Genomic DNA, 25426 nt, shown 5'->3' with positions numbered 1-25426 from the left:
CAGTGATGGGGAGTGGTGGGCCAGTGATAGGGAGCGGTGGGTCAGTGATGGGGAGTGGTGGGCCAGTGATAGGGAGCGGTGGGTCAGTGATAGGGAGCGGTGGGCCAGTGATGGGGAGTGGTGGGTCAGTGATGGGGAGTGGTGGGTCAGTGTTGGGAAGAAGTGGGTCAGTGATGGGGAGTGATGGGTCAGTGATTGGGCGTGGTGGGTCAGTGATGGGGAGTGATGGGTCAGTGATGGGGAGTGGTGGGTCAGTGATGAGGAGAAGTGGGTCAGTGATGGGTCAGTGATGGGGAGTGGTGGGCCAGTGATAGGGAGCGGTGGGTCAGTGATGGGGAGTGGTGGGCCAGTGATGGGGAGCGGTGGGCCAGTGATAGGGAGTGGTGGGTCAGTGATGGGGAGTGGTGGGTCAGTGATGGGGAGCGGTGGGCCAGTGATAGGGAGTGGTGGGTCAGTGATGGGGAGTGGTGGGCCAGTGATGGGGAGTGGTGGGCCAGTGATGGGGAGTGGTGGGTCAGTGATGGGGAGTGATGGGTCAGTGATTGGGCATGGTGGGTCAGTGATGGGGAAAATGATGGGTCAGTGATTAGGAGTGATGGGTCAGTGATGGGGAATGGTGGGTCAGTGTTGCGAAGAAGTGGGTCAGTGATGGGGAGTGATGGGTCAGTGATTGGGAGTGGTGGGTCAGTGATGGGGAGTGGTGGGTCAATGATGGGAAGAAGTGGGTCAGTGATGGGTCAGTGATGGGGAGTGGTGGGCCAGTGATGGGGAGCGGTGGGTCAGTGATGGGGAGTGGTGGGTCAGTGATGGGGAGTGGTGGGCCAGTGATAGGGAGCGGTGGGTCAGTGATAGGGAGCGGTGGGCCAGTGATGGGGAGTGGTGGGCCAGTGATGGGGAGTGGTGGGTCAGTGATGGGGAGTGGTGGGTCATGGATGGGGAGTGGTGGGTCAGTGTTGGGAAGAAGTGGGTCAGTGATAGGGAGTGATGGGTCAGTGATGGGAAGAAAAGGGTCAGTGACTGGGAGTGATGGGTCAGTGATTGGGTGTGGTGGGTCAGTGATGGGGAGTGATGGGTCAGTGATGGGGAGTGGTGGGTCAGTGATGAGGAGTGGTGGGTCAGTGATTGGGAGTGGTGGGTCAGTGATGGGAAGAAGAGGGTCAGTGATTGGGAGTGATGGGTCAGTGATTGGGCGTGGTGGGTCAGTGATGGGTCAGTGATGGGGAATGGTGGGTCATTAATTGGAAGTGGCGGGTCAGTGATGGACTGAGAATACTTCCAACCAAATGTCAGTGATGGGCAGTGGTGGGTCAGTGATGGGGAATCGTGGGTCAATGATGGGAAGTGGTGGGTCAGTGATGGGAAGAAGTGGGTCAGTGATTAGGAGTGATGGGTCAGTGAATGGGCATGGTGGGTCAGTGATGGGGAAAATGATGGGTCAGTGATTGGGAGTGATGGGTCAGTGATGGGGAATGGTGGGTCAATGATTGGAAGTGGTGGGTCAGTGATTGGGAGTGGTGGGTCAGTGATTGGGAGTGGTGGGTCAGTGATGGGGAGTGGTGGGTCAGTGATAGGGAGCGATGGGTCAGTGATTGGGAGTGGTTGGTCAGTGATGGGGAGAGGTTGGTCAGTGATTGGGAGTGGTGGGTCAGTGATGGAGAGCGGTGGGTCAGTGATAGGGAGCGGTGGGTCAGTGATGGAGAGTGGTGAGCGAGTGATGGGGAGTGGTGGGCCAGTGATGGGGAGTGGTGGGTCAGTGATGGGGAGAGGTGGGTCAGTGATGGGGAGTGGTGGGCCAGTGATAGGGAGCGGTGGGTCAGTGATAGGGAGCGGTGGGCCAGTGATGGGGAGTGGTGGGCCAGTGATGGGGAGTGGTGGGTCAGTGATGGAGAGTGGTGGGTCATGGATGGGGAGTGGTGGGTCAGTGATGGGAAGAAGTGGGTCAGTGATGGGGAGTGATGGGTCAGTGATTGGGCGTGGTGGGTCAGTGATGGGGAGTGATGGGTCAGTGATGGGGAGTGGTGGGTCAGTGATGAGGAGTGGTGGGTCAGTGATTGGGAGTGGTGGGTCAGTGATGGGAAGAAGAGGGTCAGTGATTGGGAGTGATGGGTCAGTGATTGGGCGTGGTGGGTCAGTGATGGGTCAGTGATGGGGAATGGTGGGTCATTAATTGGAAGTGGTGGGTCAGTGATGGACTGAGAATACTTCCAACCAAATGTCAGTGATGGGCAGTGGTGGGTCAGTGATTGGGAATCGTGGGTCGATGATGGGAAGTGGTGGGTCAGTGATGGGAAGAAGTGGGTCAGTGATTAGGACTGATGGGTCAGTGAATGGGCATGGTGGGTCAGTGATGGGGAAAATGATGGGTCAGTGATTGGGAGTGATGGGCCAGTGATGTGGAATGGTGGGTCAATGATTGGAAGTGGTGGGTCAGTGATGGGGAAAATGATGGGTCAGTGATTGGGAGTGATGGGTCAGTGATGGGGAATGGTGGGTCAATGATTGGAAGTGGTGGGTCAGTGATGGAGAGCGGTGGGTCAGTGATGGGGAGTGGTGGGTCAGTGATGGGGAGTGGTGGGTCAGTGATGGAGAGCGGTGGGTCAGTGATGGGGAGTGGTGGGCCTGTGATGGTGAGTGATGGGTCAGTGATTGGGAGTGGTTGGTCAGTGATGGGGAGAGGTGGGTCAGTGATGGGGAGTGGTGGGTCAGTGATGTAGAGCGGTGGGTCAGTGATAGGGAGTGGTGGGTCAGTGATGGGGAGTGCTGGGTCAGTGATAGGGAATGGTGGGTCAGTGATGAGGAAAATGATGGGTCAGTGATTGGAAGTGGTGGGTCAGTGATGGGCAGAAGTGGGTCAGTGATTGGGAGTGATGGGTCAGTGATTGGGCGTGGTGGGTCAGTGATGGGTCAGTGATTGGGAATGGTGGGTCATTAATTGGAAGTGTTGGGTCAGTGATGGACTGAGAAACTTCCAACCAAGTGTCAGTGATGGGCAGTGGTGGGTCAGTGATGGGGAATCGTGGGTCAATGATGGGAAGTGGTGGGTCAGTGATTGGGAGTGGTGGGTCAGTGATGGGGGGTGGTGGGTCAGTGATGGGAAGAAGTGGGTCAGTGATTGGGAGTGATGGGTCAGTGATTGGGCGTGGTGGGTCAGTGATGGGTCAGTGATTGGGAATGGTGGGTCATTAATTGGAAGTGGTGGGTCAGTGATGGACTGAGAAACTTCCAACCAAGTGTCAGTGATGGGCAGTGGTGGGTCAGTGATGGGGAATCGTGGGTCAATGATGGGAAGTGGTGGGTCAGTGATTGGGAGTGGTGGGTCAGTGATGGGGGGTGGTGGGTCAGTGATGGGAAGAAGTGGGTCAGTGATTAGGAGTGATGGGTCAGTGAATGGGCATGGTGGGTCAGTGATGGGGAAAATGATGGGTCAGTGATTGGGAGTGATGGGTCAGTGATGGGGAATGGTGGGTCAATGATTGGAAGTGGTGGGTCAGTGATGGAGAGCGGTGGGTCAGTGATGGGGAGTGGTGGGTCAGTGATGGAGAGTGGTGGGTCAGTGATGGAGAGCGGTGGGTCAGTGATGGGGAGTGGTGGGCCTGTGATGCTGAGTGATGGGTCAGTGATTGGGAGTGGTTGGTCAGTGATGGGGAGAGGTGGGTCAGTGATGGGGAGTGGTGGGTCAGTGATGGAGAGCGGTGGGTCAGTGATAGGGAGTGGTGGGTCAGTAATGGGGAGTGCTGGGTCAGTGATAGGGAATGGTGGGTCAGTGCTGGGGAAAATGATGGGTCAGTGATGGGGAGTGGTGGGTCAGTGATTGGGAGTGGTGGGTCAGTGATGGGGAGTGGTGGGCCTTTGATGGTGAGTGATGGGTCAGTGATTGGGAGTGGTTGGTGAGTGATCGGGAGAGGTGGGTCAGTGATGGGGAGTGGTGGGTCAGTGATGAGGAGAAGTGGGTCAGTGATAGGTCAGTGATGGGGAGTGGTGGGCCAGTGATAGGGAGCGGTGGGTCAGTGATGCGGAGTGGTGGGCCAGTGATAGGGAGTGGTGGGTCAGTGATGGGGAGTGGTGGGCCAGTGATGGGGAGTGGTGGGCCAGTGATGGGGAGTGGTGGGTCAATGATGGGGAGTGATGGGTCAGTGATTGGGCGTGGTGGGTCAGTGATGGGGAGTGATGGGTCAGTGATGGGGAGTGGTGGGTCAATGATGGGAAGAAGTGAGTCAGTGATGGGGAGTGGTGGGTCATGGATGGGGAGTGATGGGTCAGTGATGGGGAGTGGTGGGTCAGTGATGGGGAATCGTGGGCCAGTGATGGGGAGTGGTGGGCCAGTGATAGGGAGCGGTGGGTCAGTGATGGGGAGTGGTGGGTCAGTGATTGGGGATGGTGGGTCAGTGATGGGGAGTGATGGGTCAGTGATGGGGAGTGGTGGGTCAGTGATGAGGAGTGGTGGGTCAGTGATGGGGAGTGGTGGGTCAGTGATTGGGAGTGGTGGGTCAGTGATGGGAAGAGGAGGGTCAGTGATTGGGAGTGATGGGTCAGTGATTGGGCATGGTGGGTCAGTGATGGGTCAGTGATGGGGAATGGTGGGTCATTAATTGGAAGTGGAGGGTCAGTGATGGACTGAGAATACTTCCAACCAAATGTCAGTGATGGGCAGTGGTGGGTCAGTGATTGGGAATCGTGGGTCAATAATGGGAAGTGGTGGGTCAGTGATGGGAAGAAGTGGGTCAGTGATTAGGAGTGATGGGTCAGTGAATGGGCATGGTGGGTCAGTGATGGGGAAAATGATGGGTCAGTGATTGGGAGTGATGGGTCAGTGATGGGGAATGGTGGGTCAATGATTGGAAGTGGTGGGTCAGTGATTGGGAGTGGTGGGTCAGTGATTGGTAGTGGTGGGTCAGTGATGGGGAGTGGTGGGCCTGTGATGGTGAGTGATGGGTCAGTGATTGGGAGTGGTTGGTCAGTGATGGGGAGAGTTGGGTCAGTGATTGGGAGTGGTGGGTCAGTGATGGAGAGCGGTGGGTCAGTAATAGGGAGCGGTGGGTCAGTGATGGAGAGTGGTGAGCCAGTGATGGGGAGTGGTGGGCCAGTGATGGGGAGTGGTGGGTCAGTGATGGGGAGAGGTGGGTCAGTGATGGGGAGTGGTGGGCCAGTGATAGGGAGCGGTTGGTCAGTGATAGGGAGCGGTGGGCCAGTTTTTGGGAGTGGTGGGCCAGTGATGGGGAGTGGTGGGTCAGTGATGGAGAGTGGTGGGTCAGTGATGGAGAGCAGTGGGTCAGTGATGGGGAGTGGTGGGCCTGTGATGGTGAGTGATGGGTCAGTGATTGGGAGTGGTTGGTCAGTGATGGGGAGAGGTGGGTCAGTGATGGGGAGTGGTGGGTCAGTGATGGGGAAAATGATGTTTCAGTGATGGGGAGTGGTGGGTCAGTGATTGGGAGTGGTGGGTCAGTGATGGGGAGTGGTGGGCCTGTGATGGTGAGTGATGGGTCAGTGATTGGGAGTGGTTGGTCAGTGATGGGGAGAGGTGGGTCAGTGATGGGGAGTGGTGGGTCAGTGATGGGGAAAATGATGTTTCAGTGATGGGGAGTGGTGGGTCAGTGATTGGGAGTGGTGGGTCAGTGATGGGGAGTGGTGGGCCTGTGATGGTGAGTGATGGGTCAGTGATTGGGAGTGGTTGGTCAGTGATGGGGAGAGGTGGGTCAGTGATGGGGAGTGGTGGGTCATTGATGGAGAGCGGTGGGTCAGTGATAGGGAGTGGTGGGTCAGTAATGGGGAGTGCTGGGTCAGTGATAGGGAATGGTGGGTCAGTGATGGGGAGTGGGTGACAGTGATGGGGTGTGGTGGCTCAGCGTTGGGGAGAGGTGGGTCGGTGCTTGGGATTGGTTGGTCAGTGATGGGGAGTGGTGGGTCAGTAATGGGGAGTGCTGGGTCAGTGATAGGGAATGGTGGGTCAGTGATGGGGAGTGGGTGACAGTGATGGGGTGTGGTGGCTCAGCGTTGGGGAGAGGTGGGTCGGTGCTTGGGAGTGGTGGGTCAGTGATGGGGAGTGATGGGTCAGTGATGGGGAGTGGTGGGTCAGTGATGGGGAGTGATGGGTCAGTGATGGGGAGTGATGGGTCAGTGATGGGGAGTGGTGGGTCAGTGATGGGGAGTGATGGGTCAGTGATTGGGCGTGGTGGGTCAGTATTGGGAAGAAGTGGGTCAGTGATTGGGAGTGATGGGTCAGTGATTGGGTGTGGTGGGTCAGTGATGGGGAGTGATGGGGAGCGGTGGGTCAGTGATGAGGAGTGGTGGGTCATTGATTGGAAGTGGTGGGTCAGTGATGGACTGAGAATACTTCCAACCAAATGTCAGTGATGGGGAGTGGTGGGTCAGTGATGGGGAATCGGGGTGCAATGATTGGAAGTGGTGGGTCAGTGATCTGGAGTGGTGGGTCAGTGATAGGGAGCGGTGGGTCAGTGATGGGGAGTGTTGGGTCAGTGATCTGGAGTGGTGGGTCAGTGATGGGGGGTGGTGGGTCAGTGATGGGAAGAAGTGGGTCAGTGATTGGGAGTGATGGGTCAGTGAATGGGCATGGTGGGTCAGTGATGGGGAAGTGATGGGTCAGTGATGGGGAATGGTGGGTCAATGATAGGAAGTGGTGGGTCAGTGATTTGGAGTGGTGGGTCAGCGATGGGGAGTTGTGGGTCAGTAATGGGTAGTGGTGGGTCAGTGATGGGGGGTGGTGGGTCAGTGATGGGAAGAAGTGGGTCAGTGATTGGGATTGGTGGGTCAGTGATTGGGAGTAGTGGGTCAGTGATTGGGAGTGGTGGGTCAGTGATGGACTGAGAATACTTCCAACCAAATGTCAGTGATGGGGAGTGATGGGGAGTTGTGGGTCAGTGGAGGGTCAGGGATGGGGAGTGGTGGGTCAGTAATAGGGAGTGGTGGTCAGTGATGGGGAGTGGTGGGTCAGTGATGGGGAGTAGTGGGTCAGTGATGGGGAGTGGTGGGCCATTGATGGGGAGTGGTGGGTCAGTGATGTGGAGTGGTGGGTCAGTGATGGGGAGTGGTGGGTCAGTGATGGGGAGTGGTGGGTCAGTGATGGAGAGTGGTGGGTCAGTGGTGTAGAGTGATGGGTCATTGATGAGGAGTGGTGGTCAGTGATGGTGATTAGTGGGTCATTGATGGGGAGTGGTGGGTCATTGATGGGGAGTGGTGGGTCAATGATGGGGAGTGATGGGCCAGTGATGGGGAGATGGATCAGTGATTGGGAATGGTTATCAGAGGTTCATTCAGACCACATAGATCATTCAGACCACTTGGATCATTCAGACCACAGAGGATCATGCACACCACAGTGGATTATTCAGACCAAAGAGGATCATTCACACTACAGAGGATCATTCGTACTACAGAGGATCATTCACACCACAGTGGATCATTCAGACCAAAGAGGATCATTCACACTACAGAGGATCATTCGTACTACAGAGGATCATTCACACCACATATGATAATTCACACCACAGAGGATCATTCACACTACAGAGGATGATTCACACCATATAGGATCATTCAGACCACAGAGGATCATTCACACTAAAGAGGATCATTCAAACAACATTTGAATATTTCACACTACAGAGGACACTTCAGACTATAAAGGGATAATTCACACCAGAAGGTCTTCCGCACCACATATGATAATTCACACCACAGAGGATCATTCTAACCACAGAGGATCATTCACCCTACAGAGGAAAAATCACACCACATAAGATCATTCAGACCACAAAGGATCATTCACACTATGGAGGATCATTCACACTACCGAGGATAATTCACACCACAGAAGACCATTCACACCACTGAGGATCATTCACACAAGAGCGGATCATTCACACTACAGAGGATCATTCAGACCACAGAGGATGATTCACACTACAGAGGATCATTCAGACCACAGAGGATGATTCACACTACAGAGGATCATTCATACCACAGAGGATCATTCATACCACAGGGGATCATTCATACCACAGAGGATCATTCATACAACAGAGGATCATTCATACCACAGTGGATCATTCATACCACAGGGGATCATTCATACCACAGAGGATCATTCATACCACAGAGGATCATTCATACCACAGAGGATCATTCACACTACAGAGGATCATTCATACCACAGAGGATCATTCACACTACAGAGGATCATTCATACCACAGAGGATCATTCATACCACAGGGGATCATTCATACCACAGAGGATCATTCATACAACAGAGGATCATTCATACCACAGTGGATCATTCATACCACAGGGGATCATTCATACCACAGAGGATCATTCATACCACAGAGGATCATTCATACCACAGAGGATCATTCACACTACAGAGGATCATTCATACCACAGAGGATCATTCATACCACAGTGGATCATTCATACCACAGAGGATCATTCAGACCATATAGGATCATTCAGACCACAAATGATCATTCACACTACAGAGGATCATTCAAACCACAGTGGGTCATTCAGACCACAAAGGATCATTCACACCACAGGGGATCATTCACACTACAAAGATCATTCACACTACAGAGGATCATTCACACTACAGAGGATCATTCACACCACAGAGGGTCATTCACACTACAGAGGATCATTCACACTACAGAGGATCATTCACACCACAGAGGATCATTCACACTACAGAGGATCATTCACACCACAGAGGGTCATTCACACTACAGAGGATCATTCACACTACAGAGGATCATTCACACCACAGAGGATCATTCACACTACAGAGGATCATTCACACTACAGAGGATCATTCACACATTCACACCACAGAGGATGATTCAGGCCACAGAGGATCATTCAGACCACAAATGATCATTCACACTACAGAGGATCATTCACACTACAGAGGATCATTCAGACTACAGTGGGTCATTCACACTACCGAGGATCATTCATACCACAGAGGATCATTCACACTACAGAGGATCATTCATACCACAGAAGATCATTCACACCACAGAGGATCATTCATACCACAGAAGATTGTTCACACCACAGAGGATCATTCACACTACAGAGGATCATTCGTACTACAGAGGATCATTCACACTACAGAGGATCATTCGTACTACAGAGGATCATTCACACTACCGAGGATCATTCATACCACAGAAGATCATTCACACCACAGAGGATCATTCATACCACAGAAGATTGTTCACACCACAGAGGATCATTCACACAACAGAGGATCATTCACACCACAGAGGATCATTCACAGAGGATCATTCACACTACAGAGGATCATTCATACCACAGTGGATCATTCACACCACAGAGTATCATTCACACTACAGAGGATCATTCACAGAGGATCATTCACACTACAGAGGATCATTCACACTACAGAGGATCATTCACACCACAGAGTATCATTCACACTACAGAGGATCATTCACACCACAGAGGATCATTCATACCACAGAGGATCATTCACACTACAGAGGATCATTCACACCACAGAGTATCATTCACACTACAGAGGATCATTCACACCACAGAGGATCATTCATACCACAGAGGATCATTCACACTACAGAGGATCATTCAGACCACAGAGGATCATTCATACCACAGAGGATCATTCACACCACAGAGGATCATTCACACCACAGAGGATCATTCACACTACAGAGGATCATTCATACCACAGAGGATCATTCATACCACAGAGGATCATTCACACCACAGAGGATTATTCACACTACGGAGGATCATTCACACGACAGAGGATCATTCACACTACAGAGGATCATTCAATCACTTGTAACAAAATACATAATCATGAGGTACTTTTCCTTCAATATCAAATTACAGAACTATCCTTCTACCCAAAGAGATACTTGATACTATTGTAGCCGGGCGTGGTTTCATGTGTCCAGCCACTGGGCTGCTAGTCAAAACATGAGGCAGTTCTTGAAGATGATGATGATATTTATTCTTTGGTAGTAGATGGTGGGAGGGAAGCTGTAAACAAGAGTCCTCCCTCCATAAAGAGTTCATGCAGAATATGTTATAATTTAATTTAAGCCAAAAGGAAACAGATTAATTTATAAGGATATGTTGGGTAGCACATGGTTGAAGCACATGGTTGAAGACCATGTGCTCAATTATTGTAACACAAAATGTGTGAGCTGGCAAATATTTAGATATAACAAATTAAATAATAATGCAATTAAATATATTTTACTTTAATGAAAAGCTGTGATACCCTTTCTATGAATATAATTGTTTCTAAAGCAGGATGGAAAGAGATAAGAATATTGAAATGTTTCTCACCTGTAAACAAGAGTCCTCCCTCCATAAAGAGTTCATGCAGAATGCATGAGGAGGGCAGGTGAGAAAGGAAGTTTAAAGAAGTGGACCAAAGGGCCAATCAGAAGAAAGGTAGCATCTGACAGATATTAAAGGAAGTCAAGATGCTTCAGTCACATAAAGTGGTGGACATATCTAAAAATAGATAGGGGGAAGTCCAGGTGAAGCTGGAGAAATTACAGAGGCTGCAGAAGGGTATCAGGTTGGTGTTAGTTGGCTGACATTCAACTGCAGACAAGGACAACATATAATGGACACAGAATGAACACAGAATGAAGTGATGGTGATAATAGATGAACATGTATGTATATATGTATAGAATGAATCTAAGGGGGGTTATAAGTGGGTGGTACTTATGTGGCTATAACTCATTCAGAGTTAGCACCACCACCCGGCTACACTATCAATAGATGCCAACATGATAGAAAAACACACGTTGTGACAAGGGAAATCCTACAAAACAAATATGTTGCCAGCGAAATCAATGACTACGTTGACAGACAGCTAGCCTACGTTATCAAATCTGTCAATACACTTCACTGACAATCAGTTAGTTTTACCACTCAATAACATGCTTGTTTGTTACAATATCTAAATATGAATCAAGAACAATCTTTTTATTTTTTCTATTTTTAACTTTAAGAATAGAGACAGGTTGAATGGTTCAAACCACTTAAATAACTTGCATCAGAGCCTTTCAGAATAATCATTTTATTCCATCTGAGTTGTTTCATGTTATGGTACGTAATTCTTTCGCCAGAGTCCCAGATATCAGAAATTGAATACACTGACAGCTCATCTTAACAACTCGTTTAGAATATCTTCACAAACATTTTCGTCTAGAGGTATGTGGCGAAAACAAATCTTTACAAAAACTTTGCTGTTGGATTATTTCTTTAGGTTCACACTAAACATTTCAAACAATCAACATCTGTCTTCATCGATGACCATATTCATCACTGTCCAATGGTCAACTGTGACATAAGCCATGTTTACCTGGCGATGCCTCCCCTTGTCGGACAAGAAATGTTCATTTGGCATAGTCTGGCAACAGCACCCACTCCTTGGAGGCATTTCTGAATACCATCTGAAAAAAACAAAACCATCACATGACTAGAGGACCTAGACCAATCTCTGAAATAAACTTATCTTACAGAAAAATTGTTAGTAAATCATCTTAATTAAGAAATAATAAAAAGAAGCCCAGAGACTCTTCATTTCCTGATATTGCAGTAATCTAGACTTGCCCACTATTATGGACAGACATGAATAGAGGACCATGAAAGTCACACAGGTTTGAAACAGTGACTGTTCCAACTTGGAAATCTCTGCCTGCTGCCAAACATTTGTAGTGTAGATGGTCCCAGGCCATGACCCTCTTAACCTGAACAATACGACAATGGGGAGCACAGGACCACACTGAAATTGCGTAGTCAGCAAAACGCAAAATAATCTTGAGAAAAACTACATTGGATTAACAAGATTACCATGGCTGAAACTCAGTTCAAAAGCAGACTATGCCAAGTCTAACCTTTACCTGCCTTAGACATGTGCCAGTCATGTTTTACTCAACAAAGAGCATGCCAAAACTGGTAGTGTTATTGCAATTCATCGGTACACAGGCGCATCGTCAGCAAACTTTGCACGATACGATACCCGATACATTTAATTTGGCATCGATTCCCAATTAACCCCGTATCCATTGTCCATGGTGATCTCTCATCTATATGAATAAGCAAGTACAAACTATTTTTTAAATTCCTCATAACTTTTTGGCCGTCCTACAGATACGAAACCGGCCCAATAACAAAACTGACCAGCTTTTCCTTGCTGACTGTCATAATACAATACATAAACTGTTTGTTTCTTATCTTATTCTCATACAGAATGGTTGGCTTGACTCATTGTCATGTTTGATGGGACTTAGTCAGTTGTCCTTCTATGAAACTCTATTCTCAGTCTAATGACTGGGATTTCCTCATAAAATGTCATAGATACAGTATTGAGATACACATCACATGGTGGCTTCTGTATTAAGATATGTATCACATAGTGTAACGCCTGTACTGCGACATCCCTACAAACTGGTCATATCTTGGATTTAAACCCCCAATATTCTTCTAATTAAAGTTGGATATGGTGTTGCGTGGTGCTGCAATCAATATTTACTGTGGTCAACAGCATGAGAGAAATGAGCAAAGTTTGAACCTGAGAGTCTTGTTAATGTGAGTGAGTGAGTGAGTAGGCTTTTACCCCGCTTTTAGCAATATTCCAGCAATATCACGGAGGGGGACACCAGAAATGGGCTTCACACATTGAACCCATGTTGGGAATCGAACCTTGGTCTTCGGCGTGATGGGCGAACGCTTTAAGCACTAGGCTACCCAGTGTAGACTAGGTCTTCAGCAACCCATGCTTGCTGTAAAAGGCGACTACCCTTGACGTAAGAGGCGACTAACAGGATCGGGTGGTCAGACTTGCTGACTTAGTTGATGTATATCATCATATACCAATTGCGTGGATCGATGCTCATGATGTCGATTACTGGATTGTCCGGCCCAGACTCAATTATTTACAGACTGCCATCATTAAGCTGAAATACTTCTGAGTGCAGCGTTAAAAAACAAACAAACAAACAAACAAAACATGCCCCCTTCATGAAATGTGTCCTATGTTGTGACAAGCTGCCCCCCCCAAATTGTTATCAAGATTTTAGAAGTAATGTTTTTTGAGGTGATGGAATCAAGAGCTTTTCTTTCTGTAGTTTTAAGTTTTAAAATAACGACATGTAGCTCACCTTACCTTTTTTCTTGAACATTTAGAAAACTAATGATCAATTCATCGGAAACTAAATAATTGGCTGAGAATAGGTTTACAAAAGGGCTACCATAGCCGTCATGCTAAAAATGGGGTCAAATGTACATCTCGTTAAATATTGACATCATTGCTGGGAATATGCCATACATGCAATACTTCACAATAATGAAATCTGAGAAATGTCTTCCAGTGGCACTTAAGAAGCTGTAGAAACAATGAGTTGATTCCTGAGAACAATTTTGAAATGTCATCAATTCCAAGCAAATGGTCAGCCTTTCCTAGTCAGTATCTTGTTAAATGTACATGTCTGAGCACCATGTCACGAAATCTGTCAAAAACATCTGTACTTCCAAGTGCACTGATGTGAACTTAAATCATAACAAATTATCTAACCGTAACTCATCAGACAAAACAAAAACCTCAAAAAGATGTCTGCAATACCTCTTCACACAGCTAGCAGCAACAGAGCATGGCCTCCCAGACAGTACAGAGTCTGACAACAGACAGGAACAAATGTCCTTGATGGTACAGAGTCTGACAACAGGCAGGAACAGATGTCCTTGATGGTACAGAGTCTGACAACAGGCAGTAACCAATGTCCTTGATGGTACAGAGTCTGACAACAGGCAGGAACAAATATTCTCGAAAGTACAGAGTCTGACAACAGGCAGGAACAAATATCCTCGAAAGTACAGAGTCTGACAACAGGCAGGAACACATGTCCTTGATGGTACAGGTTACACACAACCAAATGTTTTCCCATAGACTTCTATAGTAACGTTATATTTTTTTTTAAATAACTAAGCATTCAACAACTATAACCTGTACGTGTGCACAGCTTGGCCTTAGAGTAGCAATAAAAACATTAAAAATGACCAGCTTAGCCAGCTCCTTTTCTGAGTACAGGAAGCTAAACACACCACCCCCAGTTTCGCACCAAATGTCACCTACTTGAAAATAGCTATGCTCACATTCAGTATAATTATAAATTAAGTCATCATGTTGAAAAAGACAGTACTAAATATAGAAAAAACATGGTCAGTTTTAATAACTGGATGGATGTAGATTTGAAAGACATAAAAATCTTACAGAATATCCTCCATTCACAACCTGCAAATATCCCTCGATCTGCACTGAAGGCTCCCTACGAAAACCGCACTGTCCCAACTGGTTCTGATTTGGTGTAGTAGAACCTGTAGACAAATCAGAATACATTTGCACTTGTCAAATCTGTGATTTATGTATTGTATATATATGTAGCTTCTCGGAACAAAATGGAAATTGGATTAAACTTCACTACTTGTTCCTATCCAGCATGTCTATATGGCACTAGAATACATAGTTTTGACGCACAGAAAGAGTTGTGAGAGTTTAACGATGTATATTTTATCAATGTTTTACAAAAGGTATTTCTGTATTAATAAAGAAGTTTCTACCTTCATGTACTGACCATGGGAGTTAATTCATATTTCATGAAAGAAAGGGGTCAAGGGTCACTTCTATAAATGATTGAGGCTGCATAGATCATATCACCCTAAAATATTTTTTCGACTAAAACAATTGAACAAATCTTTAAACCTCAAAACCAGTTACAATACATATTTAAAATTGAGTAGTGGTCTGTTGTTTGCCTTCCTTTGCTGACATCATCAGAACATAGCAGAGTCTGCTACATTCATTGAATATGGTTTTGACCCTGGTTTTTGATGCGATTGATATTGTGTGAGATTGCTCGAACTTACACCATCCATTGTTTATATACTTAAACACTCAAATGGATATCAGCATTTGGTAAATCATCTATGAAGGGGCTATCACAAATGTTTGTGCTTTCATTTACTCCAAAAAGCAAAAGTATAATCACCTATGATATAGGCTGGTGACATAAGTACACATGGAAAGGAATCAGAAAAAAATCTCAAAATTGGACAGAGAGCATGGAATTCAGGCCAACAATAAGCAAGGGACACATTAAGCAGCTTTAAAGACATCATATATGTAAGGCTGGATAATGAACTTTACCAGAAAATACGAAGTAAAGGGGTGCATTGTTGCCAGCAATCTCAAAGGCTGACCAGTGAACCACACCGCCTATTGAAGCCAAGAAATGGAAATGGACGCTCAAGTAGAAGAAAGCTCTTTGAAACCACAGCATGGAAGGAAATTACACTTAACTCTATTGATTTATTTAGTTAAGACTTTAAAATACTCACAGAACATCAAACATACTTACTGTTTAATGTTTCAAGGTGGCTCAACTTGCTAATTTCAGTTATTTGCCAGTTTCAATGAAACAAAGTTAAAAGTCCATATGATTTTGAAAATGTACAGCTTATCCTGACATAAATGTAATTCTTTTTATTCACAATTAACAGTGTCATGCAATACCAGCTTAAAATAGTGTTTCTCTCCAATAATTTATGGGTTTATAGGGGAATGAAAGATAAAATGCATTTTACTTAACAGGGGAGATAATTTAGTATTGTCGAACACTATCACATTCTTTACAGATGATTTCAGAACCATAATGTTACATTCCAAAAGAGCCAGTGGATATTATTTTCATCTAAGCAGGTTCTGGGACTGGTGTATAGCCCTTACTCTATGCACAGTGAGGCATTAAGGGAGCACTGTCAGAAATGTCTAGTGCATGAGTGTGATCTTATTACAGACTTGATAGTGAGCAACAGAGGGGACTCAAGTGGACTGGGCTTCTTTAATGTACTTAATGTACCTACATGTCCAAGTTCCACAATGTCTACAAGGTAATAGAGCGCAGCGAGGCAAAACAAGGGTTGTCGATCACACACTGCCAACACCGGACTTCAGATCAGCTTCTCTAAATGCCAAATTGGATGTGAAAACTTCTACTTCTTCTGCATGAGTGCACATATACCTCCCCAGTCAACATCAGGCATGCTAACAGCTGAAAAAAAGTGTTCAGACAATATCAAATGGCAAACCAGTTTGGATATAACAGCCAGGAGTCAGTTCTTGAGGGAACAAAATAAATATTTGAAAGTCATATGAGTGAAAAATAAGTCTGTTTTAGGAAACTTAATAGAAAAATCTTTCATTCACACAAAAGCACCTAACAGAAAGATATATTGGTATGCTACATTGTTTACTATTAATAAGGGGATGTGTGACATATTCTGCTGTCAGCAGTGTACATGCTTCATACTCAAGATAACGGCATTGCGTAACTCGACTGGCAATCTTTCGATTGACACAAGGCAGAAATTGTTGTGGCAGTGGTGACTTTATCCTAATTTGTTGTCAAATTCATCAGTTTCAACAAATTCAGAAGGCAGGAGGAGGGCTTGATGGACAGAGGTACCCTGGGGTGTTCGTGCTGAGTTCGACCACAATACGAAGCAACATTCATTTCCAGGCCATCCAAATGCTCCATTCAACCCCAACTTCACTGTCATTATTTTTAAATTTGCCTCCATGGTGTATCCATGATGAAATATCAACAGGAAAGCATGTAAATTATGAATTACTGAAATGTGCACTCACCCTACAGGTTACACACAACCAAATGTTTTCCATTGACTTCTATAGTAAAGTTATATTTCTTTTAAAAATAACTAAGAATTCAACAGCTATAACCTGTACGTGTGTGCACAGTTTGGCCTTAGAGTAGCAATAAAAACATAAAAAATGACTAGCTTAGCCAGCTCTTTTGCTGAGTAGAGGAAGCTAAACACACCACCCCCAGTTTCGCACCAAATGTCACCTACTTGAAAATAGCTATGCTCACATAAAGCACAAGTCAACTTGTTGAAAAGGTCAGCACCAAATTAAATATTGAAAAATATGGTCAGTTTTAATTACTGGATGGATGTACATTTAAAAGACATAAAAATCTTACACAATACCATCAAATCACAGCCTGCAGATGACTCTCGATCTGCACTGAAGGCTGAAAAACCACACTGTCCCAACCGGTTCTGATTTAGTGTAGTAGAACCTGTAATGACGACCAAGTCATTCATTTATAGTTGTAAGGAAATATCATATTTTGGTGTAGCAGACGCCCCTGAGCTCCATACAGTGGTGGACCATGGACTTGTGTGTGCAGAGCCTTCCATTATTCTAAAACAATGCTATAGCATTATTCAAACTAATTCTTTTTGTGTACTGAGGTGAAAACATATTTAATGAAAATATTAATTACATTATTTCGGTACTAAAATCTGATTTTGTATTTTTTTAAGGTGAGTGAATAAGCCAACTGTAACAGACAGATACAAGAGTTACCTCCCTTTCATTCAAGTAACACAAGCTCCTTCCCAGCGCGTGACACCTTCGTTACACTCTCGGTAACAGAGCTCCGGGAACGTACTATCGCTGTGAGGAGCTTGCAAGTAACAGTTAATTCTCAACACCTATCAAAGTCATTTATCCCGTAATGAGTGAATATTTTAATCTTTTTTTACATCAATGTTTCTCTTGAAGAAGTTTTTTTGCTCACAAAGTTCACACTCAAAATGATCATGAAGCCACTGTGCAACCTTATCATTTTCTGACAAACATTGAGAAATTGACAATTGTTGATATATATATATATATAACAGAATAGGTTGATGTTACTGATTCACAATCTCTCAGTAATAAACCATTACTAAAATGAAAATTGGCACAATCAAATAAATTGACAATTTTTTATATATATATAACAGACTGTGCACTAAATATAACACACTTATATACATTAAATAGAGCATGGGGTGGGGGTGTGGGTGGGGTGGGGTGGGGTGGGGTGGGATGGGGTGGGAAGATTATTACAATCACCCTATCTGCCCCACCCCACCCCCCATGAATCATTGCTGTACAATATTTCATACAAGCACACTGTACTTTACATTAATTAAAACATAAATTGAGTTATTTGTTGTAACACATCACAACATAATTGATCCTCCTAACAACGTTGAAACTATGTTCTTTAGTGATAATAAACATGTTTTAGTCACAAACACGTGATTGACAATGTGAACAAATTGAAATGGTTCAGCGGGACAAAGTTTGTTGTTAAACTTTAAACACATATCACAGTTTGTCATCGCGAAATTTACAGTGCACAAAATACCCCAATGTCATAAATATATTCTCCTTTACAACATACTTACATATACTGCTTCAAATTGCGAGGATTGTAGCTGGATTGTTAAAAAAATACTGTAGTAAATTCGATCGTGTTGGTCCGAAGGGAAGTAACTGCGTAGTTATGTAAAAACTGCATACCGTAAATAGAAATAGGGTGGGGTCCGATTTAATTTTTTTTTCATATATTGTCCCTTATAAATTAAATCTAAAACACACTGGAAATTATAAAATATCATTGCAGAAGAGAATACACCTATTTAAAACCGCGTATTCGGCTGAATTGATAGTTTCAAGAATAACTGTTGACTTAATCAATGAAACTCAACTTCGAAGAAAATTCTAACAAGCATATAGTCGACGAAGTCATCTATATCCCCCGCCTATTTTAACACGTTAAACCAGGTAACTGACCCAACATTTCTCTTAGCCCATGTCAAAATAGCTGCAATGGAAATTCTAAAATATACATTTCTAAAACTCCTTAATATCAAATGTCACCAGTTCAGTATGTGCTTTATATATAGACATCCAATGTTTGGCAAGGAAATATTTAACAGTTTATTTGTCATACTCCATAAGTGAACCCACCCTATTATAGAACCTAAGTGAAACTTGTTGTCATGGAAACATAAACAATAAAACTTTCTAAAAGTGCTAAATATCAAAAGGCACCAGTTCAGTATGTGTCTGGTAAACATGCAAGGTTTTGTAAGAAATTATTTAACGGTTTTTGAGTTATGCTCCGGAAACGATTTCGGGACGCACACACACACACACACACGCACACGCACACACGCACGCACGCACGCACGCACACACACACATGCACACACACGCACACATGTACACACACACACGCAAGCACACACACGCAGACACGCACGCACGCACGCACGCACGCACACACACACACACGCACACATGTACACACACGCGCGCGCGCGCACACACACACACACACACACGGACGGAACCCATTTGTATATCCCCCGCCAACTTCGTTGGGGCGGGGGATAAAAATACCAGCTTATGAAATACGCACGCAACCTTTACCCTATAGATTGTGATGTACGCTGATTTTTCCGCTTTCTGTGTTAATCAAGGAGTTAAGAGATCGGATTCGGAACCGACCCTCCGAGGTGTGGTAAACTAGCTTTGAGAATAAGTGCAGGAAGAGTTACCTCCTCTTGCCATGAGAATTGCTGAGAGACCATTATATGGTCTCTGGCGTGAGCAAGAAAAAAGAATGTCGAGTGAAAGATATAAATGGACTAACCTGCAGATGCATGTGCCTAACAGTCCTGACCTGCGATGGAGATGCGACAAGACCGAGCGAGCACGCGTGTGTGTGGTGATGCCTGCCACAAGATTCAACGACCATGTGATGGAGGCAAACACCTTTTCCATTCGTGAACTCGCTTGTGATTGGTGCTTGCTGCTTGCTTCCGGGTTACGGAAATGGGCGAGCGGTGCCGAATGGCCGAACATTGTGTTTCGGTGGTGGGCTAGCCTTGCTCCAAGGCTGTAATGAATTATGTCTGCTGATAAGTTCAAGGATTTTATAAAAACAATTCTATCGTAACGATCGGCGAGTCTACAAGGAGTTGTAGTCAAAACGGCCTCGAAAGGTAAAGTCAAAACGGTCACAACTAAAAAGTAATAACGGTCACACAGAAAATATAGAAGACAAACTCAAGTTTGCATTAATTTGTTTTACAGAAACTGAGAACACATGTGAAGATGGATTTAAAGAAATAAAGAGTCCCAAAAGAGTAGAAGAAGTGTTATAATATACTAGCCACATAAAGAAACTGTGCAAATATATTCTGGATTGAAATACAACACAGCAAGAACAAAATGATGCAGACGCAGTAGCAGCTGAATGATCGGACCATAAGAAAATGTCAACGGGACCTGAACAACATCTGTTACGATGACGTAAGAAGATCAAAATGGAGTAGGGGGTCAAACGACAAAATCACAAAGTCAATAACGGGTCTGACCACCCTGTGCGTGAATCACAGCAGTGCATCGGCGACGCATGGAGTCCACCAAATGGGCATGGAAGGCCTGGGGAATGGCCTGCCATATCCTCCTCAAATCCTGTGCCAAGTCACGGACGTTATCTGGAGGATGTGGAAGACGACGCAGACGGCGCTCCATTTCATCCCACACATGCTCTATTACAGAGAGATCTGGAGAAATTGCAGGCCATGGCAGTAACATGACATTGTTATGGTGAAGGGAATCCATTGCGACCCTACCCGTGTGAGAACGAGCGTTGTCCTGTTGAAATGTCAATCCCGGGCCATGATGTTGCAGGAAAGGAATGACCACAGGCCTCAGAATCTGATCTCTGTAGCCAACACCGGTGAGATTGCCCTGAACAACCACCAAAGGGGTTCGGTGCCGTGCTATTATCCCACCCCAAATCATCACAGAGCCACCTCCAAAACGATTCCTCTCCACAATACAGTTGCGTGCATAACGTTCTCCCAAACGCCGGTAGACACGTTGGCGCCCGTCACTGTGGGAAATATTGAACCTCGATTCATCTGTAAAAACAACATTTCTCCACCATATTCGAGGTTGGCGAACATGATTTAGACACCATCTTAGACGGTTGACTCGATGACGGTGTGTCAGGATGGGACGTATGGCAGGGCGTCGTGGTCGAATCCCGAACTGACGTAAACGATTCCTGACAGTGTTGGGATGGATACGGCGCAGTCCAGGAATTGTCTGGGACGTCGTTACTGCCGTTTGGAACCTGTGTAGGAGATGTGTAACTCGAATCCATCTGTCCTGTCTTGGCGTCGTTACTCGGCAACGTCATTTGTGTTCTGATAACGCCTCACCAATGCCGATATCGTGTTACGATGGCATTGGAAATGTGTTGCCACCTGTTGTTGCCTCATTCCCGCTCGGATCATTCCAATGGCTTCATGACGCTGTGCAGCTGTCAATCTTGGCATGATTTGCTTGTGATATGCTTGTGTCTGCGCCTGAGAAGTTTTGAATTTTTGAATGACCACAGATCATGCTTTCCAAAGTGACAGCGAATTTTGAGTTGCACATGCTGTGTACAGCTGCACAGGATGCACGTGCAGTAACACATTGCACGTCCATAGGCCCCCATCAATGACGTCATATCGCATGGCACGTGCATGAGCGTTTGAATGTCTCCAATAATTGCTGTGTTCAAACCCATATTTCATATATGGACGGTGTGCCCTTATATCTATATTTTCTCCGTGAACAGTTTCTTTATGTGGCTGGTATATTTGTGACTTAATTCAAAAGAGTGTTGATGCTGCATTTAACGGCAAAAACGTCTCAACGCCAAAAAAACAAATACACAACACACATGCAGAAACTATAAATGACAATGAGAAACAAAATTGTAACAAAATAAATAAAAAATGAAAAAACAAGAAAGAAAGAATAGACTGGAATGAAAGAAAGCTGAATTTAAGATATTTGTAAGTAATTTGTGTTTGAAAAGGAAGCTTTGATTATGGCTGAAAGTGGAGAGGGTCAACAGCGGACGATAGTTTTGTTTTTTTATAGATTTTTTTCAAAGAATACGTGACTTGGAAAGCTTCTTGTAAAGCAACAAAGAACGCGCTGCGTGTGAAGACGGACGCAAGGTTTTAACTACTTGGGGATACAGACGAATACGATTGGTCGCTTTGTCTTTGTGGTGTTTAGGAAGCTGTCGCTAGGCGGAGTTTGTGTTTGAGGGGGGGGGGGGGGGGGGGGGGGAGTGCCCTTTGAAAATACATACCAGAGACAGACTTGGTGCCTCTAGGGTTTGGTGTTGACGTCTTGAGTGATGGATTGCAATGATGTGCCACGTGGAAGTGCGTGGGCCATGGTTTTGTGCCATGTCGTTATGGGTGGCGTTATGACAACTTCCGGGTCAATATTACTTGGGTCATCGGCCTAGAGAGAACATAAAAAAGTTTTACAGTTGAGAGTGAATGAGAGTTCATCTTTGAATGTCTAGGATTCTGCTTAGTTTCCAACAATGTTGTATTCCTTTGCCTCAGGATTTGGAAAGCTGGTATTACCACATAGGTACCATTGGACAGCGGACCCTATTAATTTTCCTAGTTTTACCTCAACGTGTGACCCGTGAAGATTCAGGGGTAGAATAGAACTTCAGCAACCCATGCTTGTCGTAAAAGGCGACTAATGGGATCGGGTGGTCAGGCTCGCTGACTTGGTTGATGCATGTCATCGATCCCAATTGCGTGGATCGATGCTCATGGTATTAATCACTGGATTGTCTAGTCCAGACTCGGTTATTTACAGACCGCCGTCATATAGCTGGAATATTGCTGAGTGCGGCGTAAAACAACAAACCAAGCAACCAACCTTAACATGTTGGAAGGTTTGGACCAGACAATCCAGTGATTGATATCATGAGCCTCGATCCACGCAGTTTGGATCGATGGCATGCATCAACCAAGTCAGCGAGCCTGACAACGCGATCCCGTTGGTCGCCTCTCACGACAAGCATTGTCGCCTTTTAGGGCAAGCATGGGTTGACCTATTATCTACCGGATTTTCACAGGTCTGTATCCTAAATATCCTAAGTAAAACACAGTGATATGTTCGCGAAAGGAATAGGACATAGTAAATTTAATTGTTGCTAGGCTATGGGCGCAAATATACAAACTGTGGCTTGTCCATTCGTGACCACTGGTGTTTGGAAAAGACTTGCTGCAGAGTTTACTCTCTGGGATGATACAGCGAGTTGCGGATGTCTTCAAATCTCCTTGTGATTTTGCGACAGATAAAAGGGACACAATTAGCCAGTGCATGCATGATCTACATGTTGTTGTCGGCGCTCACCTTGTTTGAGCATTTGTTCAATAAAAAAGCACATGCACGATACTATTTGTGTAGGTATATGTCTATAGAAAGTAGTAAAACGTAGCCCAATGGACTTTGACGTCACAGACGTCTTGAAACTTATGACGTCAGAACTGGCGATGATGACGTCATACCACCTGTACTTGAACTCTGTGGCCTTGGTTCTGGGACAGCTGACAGTGACGCATTGTGTGGTCAAATTGTTGTTGGATTCGGCCAGAAAACTGATGAAATTCAGAGGAGGTTTTCTGCCCAATGCAACAACGTGTGTGACTAGATATGGAGTTGAAGAAATGTCATAATTGAACTCCTAATTGACATGTAATATACCGCCACGGAATGCCTTTTTAAAAGAGTCACAGGAAGAAAAAGTGTTGTATTATTTACGTTGATAATTTAAACTATCTACAAAGTCACGTGACCGCAGCCATACTGCTACGAAGCACAGGAACTCGACATTCGTGACCAACTCCTGTTATGCCGAGACAAGCCGAATAGCAGGTTACTGAAAGGGGCGAGTGGTGACAAATGAGGAACTCGATATTGTGTTGGTCAGTAAATATAGATATATACCCCCCATTCAGGCCTGTTTGGCTCCATTCGTCACCACTCGCCCTTTTCCGGCTTGTCCCGGGATAACACGAGTTGGTCACGAATGGTTTGGCTCGGAAAACGAAGGCCTATGAGGCATAACAAGGGCATTTTCAAACTTATTGTTGGTTTCCTACTTTCACTGTGCAAAAAAGAAAGAAGGTTTTTTTGTGCGTTTACACTTCCCTTTTAAGTGAACTTGCCCTAGGATGTGACCAAATAGATTTGGTTGACGTGATGGATGTGTGTCATCATACCCGGCTTCATGGCTGACGATTGCTCACAATATCAATCAATGGTTTGTCTGGTCCAGACTTATTTATTTTCTTGCTGCCATCACATTGTTTAAATATTTGAGTGCAGTGTTAAACAACAAGCATTATACGTGTATCTCAGTCATAGTTCAGTAAGCATATTCTGGTATGAGAAATTATGGGGTAGACTGCAGTATTGGGGTCCCCAAACCGGAACGAACGTTTTTACGTTTGCCTTCCTTGGTGTACTGATGAATCCGAGGACCTTAACATATTCTAATATTTTCCCACCGAAAACCTGGGAAAATAATTTTTCCAAAAGTTTGATCTCCAACAGTAATTAGAACTCAACCTACATTTTTAACCAATCAGACGGTCGGATTTTCCTGACAAAATAGACACTAAATGATTAAGAACTCAAGGCTAAATGCCTCTTCATGACACGCCCACACAGGCTTTCATTGGTCAAAGGAAAACGACAACAATGTTTTCATTTGTTTATTGACATCCAACTCCACATGACTCGACTCCCGAACACGAATATGAGAAAAACAACAACTTAGGCCTGTAGATAATATATGAACACAAAAAGTCATGTTTACTTTCTTTAAATGTCAATGGTTACCTTTTTCTCACCCTTGCAAATAACCACACTTTTAACACATTCGGGAATTGAGAGAACAATGCTAGAGGTATTTTCAACGGAGTTTTTAGCACTGCATGGAGATTCGACCATCGATTTTGTTTTGTCGAAACTCCGGGACGTGTCAGTTTCGTTGTTTTTGTTGTTTGGCTGCAAGTTTTCAGTAGGACACGGGGGACCGAGCTTGTTGCCGATATCTTGTAGGATACGAAACTGTTCACGTTGGTAAATTCTCACGGCGTTACTGCGATGTTTACTCCGGCTTGTAACGGCCTTGTCGTTAAATCCACTGTTTTACAATGTTGTACAACATGTAACGCGACCGGAGTGGTTCGAGGTATTTCTTCCATCTGTATTTATCCCTGCTTCGTCATAGAATGTCTTGTACAACCCGGACAGTTAATTATTTGGAATACAACTAACACTGAATCTCGGGAGGTCATGTTTTGGGTCAAGCGGTTTCCGGTACAGGGGTCCTTTTCTCGGAATCAGTGACAAGTACTTGTCATACAGTTTCACAAGACAGTTCGGGTTTTCTAGTTGTTCACAATGAATGATAGGTTCGATGTCAATTCGGCGATGTTTAAGTCCTCCCTGCACATTTTTTGAAACACGAGGTAAATACTTCACGTACTTATTTCCGTCGGGATCTTGTTTCACTTCAAACTGATCAGCTTCACAGTGTTTATGTTCCTGATATCCTCGGAAAGCGAAAGCTTTTCCGTTGTGGAAAAATAC

General features: G+C 45.2%; 1 long non-coding RNA gene across 2 annotated transcripts; it reads right to left on the bottom strand.

Moving 5' to 3' along the window:
- Nucleotides 1-11149: 11149 nt before the first annotated feature.
- On the bottom strand, nucleotides 11150-18450 carry LOC124127507. 2 transcript variants are annotated; one of them, XR_007218172.1, is made up of 5 exons: nucleotides 18343-18450; nucleotides 17089-17180; nucleotides 15943-16130; nucleotides 14294-14397; nucleotides 11150-11474 (listed from the first exon to the last, which is right to left on the bottom strand). It is a non-coding gene; the product is annotated as an uncharacterized LOC124127507 (long non-coding RNA). The 2 variants fall into 2 exon arrangements; XR_006859975.2 differs by lacking the exon at nucleotides 17089-17180 and having other exon boundaries at nucleotides 18343-18449.
- Between the last annotated feature and the right edge of the window lie 6976 nt (nucleotides 18451-25426).

Source organism: Haliotis rufescens, unplaced genomic scaffold (genome assembly GCF_023055435.1).
Source record: "Haliotis rufescens isolate VD_foot unplaced genomic scaffold, xgHalRufe1.0.p SCAF_41, whole genome shotgun sequence".
NCBI lineage: Eukaryota > Metazoa > Mollusca > Gastropoda > Lepetellida > Haliotidae > Haliotis > Haliotis rufescens.
The sequence above is the reverse complement of the archived record's forward strand: the minus strand, read 5'-3'. Positions and strand labels throughout refer to the sequence as shown.